Source organism: Geotrypetes seraphini, chromosome 9, assembly GCF_902459505.1.
Source record: "Geotrypetes seraphini chromosome 9, aGeoSer1.1, whole genome shotgun sequence".
In the NCBI taxonomy this organism is placed as follows: Eukaryota; Metazoa; Chordata; class Amphibia; order Gymnophiona; family Dermophiidae; genus Geotrypetes; species Geotrypetes seraphini.
Window position 1 is genome coordinate 172,045,742 of NC_047092.1, and position 13,281 is coordinate 172,059,022.

At 46.8% G+C, this 13,281-nt stretch overlaps 1 protein-coding gene across 5 annotated transcripts in view; it reads left to right on the forward strand.

The window, feature by feature from the left end:
• Window positions 1-13,281, forward strand: part of FNDC3B (fibronectin type III domain containing 3B) — a 490,638-nt gene that overhangs the window by 344,952 nt on the left and 132,405 nt on the right. The gene's annotated exons all lie outside the window — the stretch shown is intronic.

The window sequence follows — 13,281 nt, forward strand, 5'->3', positions numbered from 1 at the left end:
TTGGAATGCTGAGCTATAGCAGTGGCAAAGTGTAACTCCGGACTACTTCCCTTACTGCCAAGGGGAAAAATGCAGAGAAATATTAAGGCCCTGTTACGGCCTATGGCTCTGCCAGATCTGTGCAGTGCCGTAAAGATTCCATAAAACAAACTCCGAGAGGCAGGTGCTACAATCAAAGGAATAAGAGCAAACTGTACCAAAGAATATAAAAAACAAAAAAATTATTTCAAAGATTCTTCATCAAACTATAATAGCAATAGCAGCAGCAAAAGTTGAATAGTTGGGTCATGAATTTGATATGCCTTTTCTGTTGCACAAGCAGTTTAAATCTGAGATTGCCATATTTTGCCCAAAAGGGCTGTAACATGGGTTGTGAAGTCTGTGACTAGAGAATGACATGGGGACAAATTTTTCCCCGTCCCGTGGGACTCATTTTCCCATCCCGTCCTGTCCTGGTGAGTTCTTTTCCTGTCCCTGCCCCATTCCTGCAAGCTCCATCCTCATCCGCACAAGCCTCAAACACTTTAAAATCCTAAGTAGCAACATTCTAGAGCTCAGATTGTGATGTCATAATGCCTCAGTCCACCAATGCCTAAGCACTGACCTCATCTGCACAAGCCTCGAACACTTTAAAATCATAAGTAGCAATATTCTAGAGCTCAGATTGTGATGTCATAATGCCTCATTCCACCAGTGCCCAAGCTCCGTCCTCATCTGCACAAGCCTCAAACCCTTTAAAATCCTAAGTAGCAACATTCTAGAGCTCAGATTGTGATGTCATAATGCCTCATTCCATCAATGCCTAAGCTCCGTCCTCATCTGCACAAGCCTCAAACAGTTTAAAATCCTAAGTAGCAACATTCTAGAGCTCAGATTGTGATGTCATAATGCCTCATTCCACCAATGCCTAAGCTCTGTCCTGATCTGCACAAGCCTCAAACACTTTAAAATCCATAAGTGTTCAAGGTTTGAGAGGTTAAGGCAGGGTTTACAGGAATGGGACAGGGTCAGCGACAGTACTCCCGGGGGATGGAATTGAGTGCCTGCAGGAATGGGGAAATATTTGTCCCCATGTTATTCTCTGTTCACGACAAAACAGAAAATGACGTAAATATAGACGGAATTCCTTATAAAGTGTCCATAGTTAGACGTGGGGATGATAGTAAATGATGGAAGATAACGACCTGTGTGATCCATCCAGTCTGTCCAACAGTCACATTCATTATCAAGGCATATTATATAGCATATTGTATTTACTGGGATTTATTAACTGCTTTTTTCATGGTGAGATTCACCCTAAGCAGTTTACAATACTTTGAATAGTAATCGGGTACTCTTTAAGTATTTTCCCTATCTGTCCTGGTGGTACACTGACCTTAGCGTGCAGGATATTGGCGCACTGACAATTCTGCTCAGTCAAGTGCACGCATGAAGGAAACGGAATTGTTGGGACGCAGTTGTAAGTGTAGTGGGGGGTTTGCAACAATCTTTTAATTGAGCATGTCGGCATTAAGCACCCCCCCCCCTAAGAGCGCAAGAGTGCGTAATTGTAAAAGGTTCCCCCCATACACACCCCCTGAATGAGAGCGCCAAACTCCCCCTGAACGACAGGTGGGGAGTTCCCCACACACACACACTCCCTGAGAGCGGAAAAGGGAAGGAATAGGGCGGCGTGAATGTGTCCTGCGCGCAAATGTCGGGGCTGAATTGTTGGCACGCCAATGTCCTATTCACATTTGACAGGACACCATCCTGGCAGGGTCACGGTGTCAGGTCAAAAGCGCGCCGGGACAAAGGCGCGCGCAGACAATTGAGCGCAGCGCGGAGGCGTGCGCCGCAGAAAATTAGTTTTTACGGCTCCGACGGGGCGTGTGTGGGGGTGCAACCCCCCCCCCCACTTTACTTAATAGAGATCACGCCGCGTTGTGGGGGGTGTGGGGGGTTGTAACCACCCACATTGTACTGAAAACTTCACTTTTTCCCTGTTTTTAGGGAAAAAGTTAAGTTTACAAGTAAAATGTGGAGGGTTACAACCTCCCAAACCCCCCACAATGCCGGCGCGATCTCTATTAAGTACACTGGGGGGGGCTCCCCAACAAAAACCCCCGTCGGAGCCCCTAAAAACTGTAATTTTTTTTTGGCGCGCGCCTCCATCTTGCGCTCAGTTATCGGCGCGCGCCTTTGTCTTTCGCGGGGTTGTCTATGAACCCAGGGTCACAGTCTGACTGTGGTACCTGGGGCAATGGAGGGAGCAGGCTGGGATTGAAGTTGCAACCTCAGGGTGCTGAGGCAACAGCTCCAGCCCCTAGGCCACTCCTCCCCTATTACATTGTACTTGCTAAGTTCCTGAGCAAGCGCCGGGCACAGTTCCTCCCCCTTTTACCAGCGCTGCTGAAAAACAAATAGCGTGCATATCATTTGCATGCTATTCGTGCTGAGCGTCGCTCGTTGGGGGGGGGGGGGGGAATCAATCCTGCCTTGGTAATTTTTACTGCAGCGTCGGAGCGTTGTGCGTCGGGCCCCCAAGTCTTTTGACGTCAAGTCTCAAAGTGTTTGATCATTCTAATTTCCAGTGTTTTCCATTAGTCTCTGTTCCTGAAGTTGCCTTGAAGCACCTTTATTGTTCGATCGTTAAGGGAATGATCTTTGAGAAATGTTCACCTGCTGAGCTTCTGTGAGGGTTTTCGTTCTGTAATAGTTTGTTATGTCTATGAAGATGGATGTGAGCTGAAGCTGTGACTTGTTTTTCTGATGTTGCATCTCTCCCCGCGTTTTTGGCATTGGATCGTATAGACTACATTCACAGAAAAGCATGAACGCAAGCCTTTTATTCCCTCCCCCCCCCCCCCACCTTGTGCGTAGCTGTAGGGTCCTGTGATTCGCAGTCATAATTTGCATTGTGCACAAAGACAAAGCCTCACTGAAAGAAAATAGATTTTTGTAGAAACCCAATAGGTCCAGGCTGTAAACTTGTAGCCTTTTAACCCAAAAGACACAAATGATGGAACAAATCTGAATGGGTGGAGAAAAAGACTTCAAGAGCTCAGTGAGCTGGAACTTTGGAATAGAAAATGACACGGTGACAAAATTCATCACCGTTCCCTTCCCCGCAGATAACCGCGGGAAATAATCCCATGTCATTTTTTAGTGTCTATTTCAACCTCAGTCCTTCTACACCAGCATTCTTCAAAGCAAAGCTTGAGGATCAGTGGTTGTGGCCATTCATACTCTGATTCTTATGTGAGCCAAAGATAATGAAGCCATTGTGACATCACTGATGTGATTGGCTCTTAGGCACTGGTGGAATGAGGCATTATGACATCACAATATCTGCTCTGGATACCAGAGACTGTCATTCAGTAGTGTCTATTTCAACCTCGGTCCTTCTACACCAGCATTCTTCAAAGCAAAGCTTGCGGGTCAGTGGTTGTGGCCATTCATACTCTGATTCTTCCCTCTCTCCTTAAAGAATGACATGAATATGGTTTCCCGCAGTTATCCGCGGACACGGGAACGGTGATGAATTTTGTCACCGTGTCATTCTCTACTTTGGAACACAGCAATGCCTCTGTCCTGCTCACATACAATTCTCCCTCCCAATTAGCGGTTTCTGCACTCGTGGTTTCGCTTATGCGCAATTTTTTGCATGCTGACTCCCCCCCCCCCCCCCAAATTACATCATGCATAGAGTTCCTTTTCCTTTACTGTACCGATAAATTAGTTTAGCGCTTACCAACATTCACTCTGAAAATCGCTGCTTCCGTGTTTTCTCCCACAAAATCGCTGCTTCAAGTCTTTCACCTTCAAAGTTGCTGCTGCCCAGCGTCCGTAGACAGAAACGCTGCTTCCCAGCATGCATGGAGAAAATCGCTATGAATTGCTGCTATTTTAATAGTAATAATAGTGTCTCCTGGTGGGGTCAACGTGGGATGAGGTGGAGTCAGCTGCTGCAGTTGCTAGAGCGCCTACGATTGCGGCCCGGTCATCCTGACTTGCTTTTGGTGCACCTTGGGGGGGAATGATGTTGATGCGTGTTCAGGCAAGGACTTAGTGAACCTCATTAAGGATGACTTGAGGGTTGTGTTGGATTGGTTCCCTGGGGTATTATTGGTTTGGTTCGATATTGTGCTCCGCCCCCGTTGTTTAGCGTCTCGTCGTTGGATGCGGGGGTTGGCTAAGATTGATCGGCAGGTGGGTAAGTGGGTAGTTAGTCAAGGGGGTATGCAGTTATTGCATGAGTGAGTTGATGTTTCTTGCGTTGGTTTGTTTCATACGGACGGGGTTCATTTGTCGGCGGTGGGCTGGGATCTTCTTCTCGATGATTTTGCATCGGGTTGTGAGAGAGTTCTTGCCTTGCGTTGACAGTCGCAGCTCCATTTATTGGGGGGGGCCTGTATGAATACAGTTCTGTGGCGGGTCTCCCGAGCTACTGGGTGCTGGGGCTCATCCGGCGGTGGGCCGGCGGGGAGCTGTGCCCGGGGGTCTACTGACTCGGTTAATGGGGCATGAGGTCATGCCACCCCTCAGACTCTTGCTGTTTATGGCGGGGTCGGGGGAAATTTGTTGTTGGTTACACCGGGTAGCTCGGGAGGAGCTGCAGATTGGTTATATGGAAGTTAATGCTTGTGGATGTTAATTTATGCAAATTATTACCTGTTTTGTTAATAAATTGAGCTGCGGCTATTTATACCAAATATGTGTGTGGTCTATTAGTTATTTGGAGGGGATTCAGGGAGGGGGTGTTTGGGCGGTAGTAGGAGCTATCCAGATCCCGTTGTTACTTTAAAGGCGCCACTTAGCTTAAAAATTAGACAACAGTTCTTGTTTTGTTTTTGGGGTTTTTTTTAAGATGGGAGCATTGTGTACCATCTGAATATGTTCCAAAGTTCTAGCTCACTGAGCTCTTGAAGTCTTTTCCTCCACCCATTCAAATTTGTTTTATCATTTGTGTCTTTTGTGTTAAAAGGCTACAAGTTTACAGCCTGGACCTATTGGGTTACTTTGTATTAGAGAATGACACGGGGAAAAAATCTGTCACCGCCCCGTCCCCGGCCCACCATCCTCTGCACCGCCCCATCACCGCCATTCCATTCACCGCCCCGTCACCGTTACTGCCATCCCTTTCACCGCCCCGTCACCGCCACTGCCATCCCATTCACCGCCCCGTCACCGTCCCCGCAGCATCCATATAAGCCTTAGTACTCTAATATTTAGCGTATTCCATTCTTATAAATCAAAGTTCCTGCTGCTGAACTAGAGAAAGAGATGTTCAGCTGGCAGGGCTTTGTTTATAAATTTTTATTAACACAACTAATATACCACCATAATGTTTCCGACAGAGGACAAGTATGCAATAAATGCATTTTGCTGTTTCAATGCCAGTACTCAGCAGAACAACAGACAGCAATATGGACATTCACCTTATGTAGTACTTTTTTAATATATAAAAATAGGCAAAATTAGTTGCTGTTTTATCATTATATTTTCTTGCCATTATAGTATTCTTCATTGATCATTTTTCCTTTTAAATTCAAAACAAATTCAACCTATCTTGTGTCCCAGCATGAATTCATGTTTCACTCAATTGGCTGTTTCAAGGGAATTAACCCTCCAACTTCCATTTGCAAAAATACCCAATGTTGTTCCTTCTATGAGCAATATTTAAATTATGAGGAACAACATTGGGTATTTTTGCTGAACTGTGTGACACCATTTGGGCTGAACATGAAGATTGAAAATGCCTGGTTAGCCCTGGACAGATGATTTGAACAGCCAGGAGCCTGTCCTGGCCATTTAAATCATTTTGAATATCTAGTCCAATGATAACAGAATTAGGGTGATTATAGAAACATAGAACTTTGTTGATCACTAAAAACAGTGGAGACTAAGAGTCTATCAAGCTCAGCATCCTGTCTTTGACACTGGCCAGTCTTGGTCTTTGGAACTGCCCATTGTGTCAGAAGCAATAGGGATTAAGTGACTTGCCCAGGGTCACAAGTAGTGTAGCTCTAACCACTGGATTTAGAAGTTGGCTTCTTTTGGGATCTTTAACTCATCATCGCTAGGACTCGAATCTGAGTCCGTGGCACCTAACATAGAATGGAATTAGTATGGCAAAGTAATGAAGAATGGTCCAGCAGCCCCCACCCTCCCTCCACCTCACCTTATATTCGTTCCGAGTTTGCCGGCTTCCTTTTTCCCTAGTCGCACGCGTTCAAAAAGCCGTGCATTTAGCCAGCTCCCTCCCTCCACCTCACCTTAAATTTCGAGTTTTCCGGCTTCCTTTTTTCCGAGCCGCACGTGTTCAAAAATCCGTGCATGCGCGGCTGCGCGAGTCAATCAAACTTCGCCTCTCCTGCAACTTCCTGTTTCCGGTTGCGTCAGAGGAGAAGATTGATTGACTCGCGCAGCCGCGCGTGCACGGATTTTTGAACACGTGCGGCTCGGAAAAAAGGAAGCCGGAAAACTCGAAATTTAAGGTGAGGTGGAGGGAGGGAGCTGGCTAAATGCTACGGGCGGGCGGGCGGTGGCTGCGGGGACCGCGCGATCCTTGATACCTCACTGCGGAGACAAGACCATTCACCGCCCCGCGGGCGGTGAATGGCCTTGTCCCCGTCGCCGCAGCGACTGCTAGTTTTCTTCCCCGTTTTCGGCGGGTGACCCGCGGCTAAAATGCGGTGGCCACGGGTAAACCGCCACCGTGTCATTCTCTACTTTGTATCATTTGCATTGTGTCATCTTGAAGGGCTTTTGTACCATAATTTTTTTTGTTGTTGTTCTGCTTCTTCTAAGATTTTATTTCATGTTAGGTGTTTGTCAAGGGGTGAGAAATATTCTCCGCTCAGAGCCTTACTACTGACTGTGGAGTTCTTCAAGCATCCGTTCCTGCTACTATCTTATTCAACCTTTAATCCAGTCCTCTGTGGATTCAGATCGTACGACTATGTATATACTTCTCCCTCGTTATTCGCGGGGGATATGGGCAGAGCCGGACCGCAAATGGCAAAAAACCGCAATTATCCGGCTCTGACCCACCCCTGCCGCCTTCCCGGCCTTACCTGGTGTTCTAGAGGGCTTTCGGGGCAGGAGCGATCTTCCTACGCTCCTGCCCCGTGCAGATCGCCATGAGGAAATGGCTGCTGTGAATTTCCGTAGTCTCTCGAGCACTCTTAGCAGTTTATGTCCATTGTTTTTAGTTAAATTTTTGCTCTATGCATTGCCAGTTCTGATATTATATAATTTTACAGCTCGCTACTGCAACTACTACAATTTATTATTTCTGTAGCGCTACCAGACGCACGCAGCGCTGTACAGAGTCACAAAGAAGACAGTCCCTGCTCGAAAGAGCTTACAATCTAAACAGACAAGACAGACAAACAGGATGTCATGGATAAAGTTAAGGGGAACGGTTAATCTGCTGGCTGGGTTGGAGGGCAGAGGGGAGTGCAGGACAATCAAGCCGTTGTGACATCACTGAGGAGGTTGGCTCTTATTGGTGGAAGGAGGCATTATGACATCACAGTTTGAGCTGAGAATGTTGCTACTTATGATTTTAAAGTGTTTGAGGCTTGTGCAGATGAGGACAGTGCTTGTAAGAATGGGGCAGGGATGGGAAAATGAGTTCCCGTGGGGACGGGGAAAAATTTGTCCCCGTTTCATTCTACATAGTAACATAGTAAATGACGGCAGATAAAGACCTGAACGGTCCATCCAGTCTGCCCATTAGTTCTACCCATTAAAAAAACACATGATGATTCTCTAATATTAATCTCTTACTTTTAAAGATCACAAATGACTTCGTCAGTTGCATTGAATTATACATTTCGCCTACTGCAGCATCTGTGAAAGCATGCATTCACTAGAGTCATTCTGGATAATTTTATTTATTTATTTTTTTTATGTATTCCTAGAAAGCAGTCTGTTACTAATTACTCATTAGCTTTAGAATATATTTACACCACGTATACTTAACGAAGCTCCTGTGGTCTGAACAGACAACAGACCATGGCATCCAGTGTTTGAGTCACACTGGTTCTGGAATAATCCAGGCCTTACTGGAATGACTGCAGGAAATACAACCTTTTACATATAGCTCAGAAAGAGAAGTACAGTGGAACCTTGGTTTACGAGCATAATTCGTTCCAGAAGCATGCTCGTAAACCAAATTGCTCGTATATCAAAGCAAGTTTCCCCATAGGAAGTAAGGGAAACTGCTTTGATTGGTTCCACATCCTCCCCCCCCTCCACGAGGCTACCGGCGCTGCTCCATTCTCCCCCCCCCCTTTGAGGAATCCGACGCTGTTCCAAACCCCTCCCCGCGATCCAGCTTCCCCCCCCCCCCTGCGAACCAGCATCCCCCCCGCTCGCGTTGCCCCCCCTCCACCGCGATCCTACTTTCCCCCCTCCCGAGCAGTCAATGACACCCTTTACCCGACTTGGCACCAGTGCCGGTGTCCGAAGATCCTCCCTCTTCTGGCGCGGCTGGGCGGTGCGTCTGAGATCCTCCTTCTTCTGGGCTGGGCTGGGCTGGCTTTGAGCATTTGCGCATGCTCAAAGCCACAGGTGTCAAAGTCGGTCCTCGAGGGCCAGAATCCAGTCGGGTTTTCAGGATTTCCCCAATTAATCTGCATGAGATCTATTTGCATGCACTGCTTTCAATGCATATTCATTGGGGAAATCCAGAAAACCCGACTGGATTCCGGCCCTCGAGGAGGGACTTTGACACCCCTGCTCAAAGCCTTCTGGTCTCGCTCTCTCCGAGATTGAGAGCGAGACCAGAAGGCTTTGAGCATTCGCAAATGCTCAAAGCCAGTCCAGCCCAGCCCAGCCCAGAAGAAGGAGGATCTCCAACGCACCGCCCAGCCCAGGCCGCGCCAGAAGAGGGAGGATCTTCGGGCACCGGCACTGGTGCCAAGTCGGGTAAAGGGTGTCATTGACTGCTCGGGGGGGGGGGGAGTAGGATCACGGTGGAAGGGGGGCAATGCGAGCGGGGGGGATGCCAGATCGCCGGGGGGGGGGGCGCTCGTACAGCGAGGCAAGCTCGGTTTACGAGGCACCAAGTTTGCGAATGTTTTGCTCGTCTTGCAAAACACTCGCCAACTGGTGCACTCGTAAACCGAGGTACTTGAGGAAATATTTAGCAATCGTGTCACACACTCAGAAGTTACATGGACAGGACAGGAATTAGGGGTTTCTATACTGGCAGTGATACTGAACATCTCTCATGCTAATTTTTTTCACAGACAAACAAGTACTCCCCAAATTATTTTATTACTTTTTTTATTATTTTTTTTTAATTTATTCAATTCTCATAACCGTTCTCCCAGGGGAGCTCAGAAAGTTCACATAAATTTATTCAGGGACTCAAGCATTTCTCCCTCTCTATTCCTGCGGGCTCACAATCTATCTAACATACCTGGGGCAATTGGGGGGGATTAAGTGACTCGCCCAGGGCCACAAGGAGTTGCGTGGGTTTGAACCCACAACCTCAGGGTGCTGAGGCTGTAGCTTTAACCACTGTGTCACAAAAGTGATTTAAAGAGGGTAGAGCAGTGGCGTAGTTCCACTAAGTTTGGGCTCAAGCCCATCCAAAATTGTGACCCCCCCTTGTTAAGACTGGCTGGACAGTTCAAGTCTTGCTAGCTGAAGGGGGTCCTACTCTAATAGCCTAGAGCAGTCCTGTATTTGCTGCAGCCAGTAGCGCTCTCTGTGGGGCTCTGCTTGTCAGTCTAGCCCCCTCCCTCCATGCCCAGTGTTTGCACATGCGCAGGAGGAAAGAGGGCCGGCTTGGTGGTGGCCCTTCTCATAGAGAGTTTTGCCGGCTGCGACAAATTCAAGGAAGTTCTGAGTCGCTCAAGCAGGATCTACTCAGCTAACAGGGCTTGGAAATCCCTGTCAGCTCAGGCATTTATTGAATTTAGGGGTGGGGTGGGGAAAATAGCATGTGCCCACCCATATTGGCACATCTGGCTATGCCACTGGGGTGGAGATCTAAAGATATTGTACGAGGGTCATTTCATAAATAATGCACACTATTTTTATTTATTTTTTTTAATTTACATGTTTTACTTTTTTTTTTTTTTTTTCAAGTATTCCTTTACAATCCTTCAATATAGTCTCCCTGCTTTGCAATGACCGAGTCCGAAATGTCCGAGAAGCTTCATTATTCCATTCAAGGCACCGTTTTTGTTCAGTTGTCGAATGGCTCGGGTACCGACGGAAGAAAGCTCTTCGAGAGATGCAAAACGATGTCCAGGCAGAGGTTGTTTCAGCTTTGGAAAAAGGTCGAAGTCTGGTGGACTCATGTTTGGACTGTAGGGAGCGTGAAGGATTTTAAAAGGAAATGGGATACACATGTGGGATCTCTAGGGGGGTAAATTCAAGGGGGTAGGGTTGTTGGAGTGGGCAGACTTGATGGGCTGTGGCCCTTTTCTGCCGTCATCTTCTATGTTTCTATGTTTAACTCCCAGCCGCATTCGTGTAGTTTTTCAATGACGACGTTCCCTATGCGCGGGCAAGCGTTGTCGTGAAGAATGAGTGGCCCAGCCAAGAGCAACGGAGGTCGGGTTTTGTGCATTTTTTTTGCAAAAGAAAATCACAATAATACACTTCTGTGACCCTTCTTCCGCATGGAACTTTGTCTGTGATGATGATGCCTTCATGATCATAAGCAAAAATCATCATTTTTTTGACTTTTGATTGAGCTCGTCAAAATATTTTTGGTCACGGGGAAGATGGAGCTCTCCGCTCGTCATTGAAAAACCACGCGAATACAGCTGGGAGTTGTTACCTCGTGTTCCCTACAGTCCAGACACGAGTCCACCAGACTTCGACCTTTTTTCAAAGTTGAAACAACCAATGCGTGGACATCGTTTTGCATCTCTGGTCATTTGTGTGAGTTAAAGTGGGGAAACCAGTGTAAATCTAGAATTAGTATTTTTATTGATAATATTCTGTTGGATAAAACACAGAAATCATTTGCAAAACTAGCAGGAAATAAGAGACCAGGAGATTCAATGTAAGCTTTATACTCACAAGGATCAAATTTAATATTTTTGTTATTAACGTCTATTGTTTCATATGGAGCCGTAATTTTCTCTTATTGTACCAGAGGCCTTCAGAAGTAGAAACGAGAGCCTTGAAGTTGACTCATGAGGGCTCTAAGGTACAGAAGGCCAGTAGGAGAAAAGCTGGGGCCTGATCAGTGGCAGTCCCTGCGGATCAGCCTCCATTCTGGATGTTAAATACCTAGAGCTCAGACTGTAGTGTCATAATGCCTCATTCCACCAATGCCTGGATTAGCTGAAGCTTTGAATGCTATGCAGTCAGTATTTACAACTCTGGGGGGGGGGGGGAGACAAAGTTGTGGCCTTTGCTTAAGGGTAGGATTTCCATATTTTACTGTTGCAAAATCCGGATCTATGGCACCACCCCCCCAGGCCCACTCAGTTTCAACAGCCACGCCCTGTTCTGCCCAAGTCAGTCCCGCCCCCCTCAAACTCGTCTTGTGCTCGGAGCCGCGTGGAGGTGACACGATGATGTCACACGCATTGAATGCGCGCATGCGGAGATGCCCTCCCGACGCAGTTCCGAGCTGGAAGTTTTTCTGAACCCAGACAAAGTGCTGGGTTTTGAAAACCCATCCGGACATGTCCTCTAAAAAGAGGACTTGTCCAGGGTAAATCCAGACATATGGTGACCCTACTTAAGGGTGAGGTCTAGTGGTCACATTTTATGCACATGATTAAAGGATTCTGGCCCTGGCGGTACATGATTCCTGCCCCAGGATCCTGGCTGAAATGACCAGCTTAGAGGTGGAGTGGGAAGGGGCTGGGAGTGGGGTTGTCTTAAGGTACATGGTAATTAAAGCTTTTGTAGTACCAGAGCTCAGTTCTGACTAAGCAGAAATTGTCAATAAAAATCTAATACAGTACTCCCCTGATATTTGCGGGGGTTCCGTTCCATGAACCCCTGCGAATGCTGAAAAACCGCAAATACGGTTTTTAGCAGGGGAGACAGGAGAGGCCAGCCGGAGAGGCAGGAGAGGGCAGCTGGAGCGCCGGCGAGTGAAGGAAATCACTCGCGGTATGCTCAGACCGCCTCTTCCTGTACTAAAGTCGGGCCTCACCAATCAGGAGCTGCGTGTCAAAGCAGCTCCTGATTGGTGAGGCTCGACTTTAGTACAGGAAGAAGTGGTCGGAGCAAACTGCGAGTGATTTCCTTCACTCGCCGGTGCTCCGGCTGCCCTCTCCTGCCCGGTCATTCGCAGTCGGAAAATATCGCAAATGACCGGGACCGCGAACCGTGAATTCGCGGGGGAGCACTGTATATCGATACCCATGTTGTGCAAAAAATGTAAAACAGCTTATGAACTGTTGTAACTGCAAAAATAAATTATTATATCGTGTGTTAAAATATGCTCAGAGATCTGGAGACCCTGTGAGATGTTTATTTCACATTTAAAGCCTCACAAAAAAGGCAAGCTAAGAATTGTAGTAGCATGATCAAGGCTAGACATTTCCTTTTAATGCATTTGTCATTTGTGTTCTCTGTCAAGGGCTTAAGAGCCCTCATCCTTATGCCTGTATCATTTTCCATTCTTTGCTCTGGCTGGTGTTAACTGTCTTTCGTATCAACTGCTTTCAGTCTAAACAGTGGTCTCAAACCCTTTGCAGGGCCACATTTTGGATTTGTAGGTCCTTGGAGGGCCTCAGAAAAAAATAGTTAATGTCTTATTAAAGAAATGACAATTTTGCATGAGGTAAAACTCTTTATAGTTTATAAATCTTTCCTTTTCGCTAAGTCTTAATAATAATATTGTCATTTATAGCTAAAGAGACATATGATCAAGAAACAGTTTTATTTTACTTTTGTGGTTATGATAAACATACCAAGGGCCTCAAAATAGTAACTGGCGGGCCGCAAGTTTGAGACCACTGGTCAAAAACAAGGGGTTTCAACTAGAGAGTTGCACGGGGACAGAAATCCCACCCATCCCTGCCAGGATCCTCTCCGTCCACACACGTCCCCATCAGGATCTTCTCTGTCCCCACCCATCCCCGCAAGGAATTACCTCCATCTGGTCGCCCGTCCCCATAAAAAGCAACAATTACTTCTGACGGGATCATCAATTCCACAGTTTCTTTTGTGTTTGCGCTGCTGTTTCCTTGTGGAATCTCTTTGGTGGAACCCTTTTTTTGTTTTCTGTTCAGGTAATTAACTTATAAACCCCCTCTTTTACTAAGGCTGACGTGTCCATTATATTATATGGACGAACCCTGC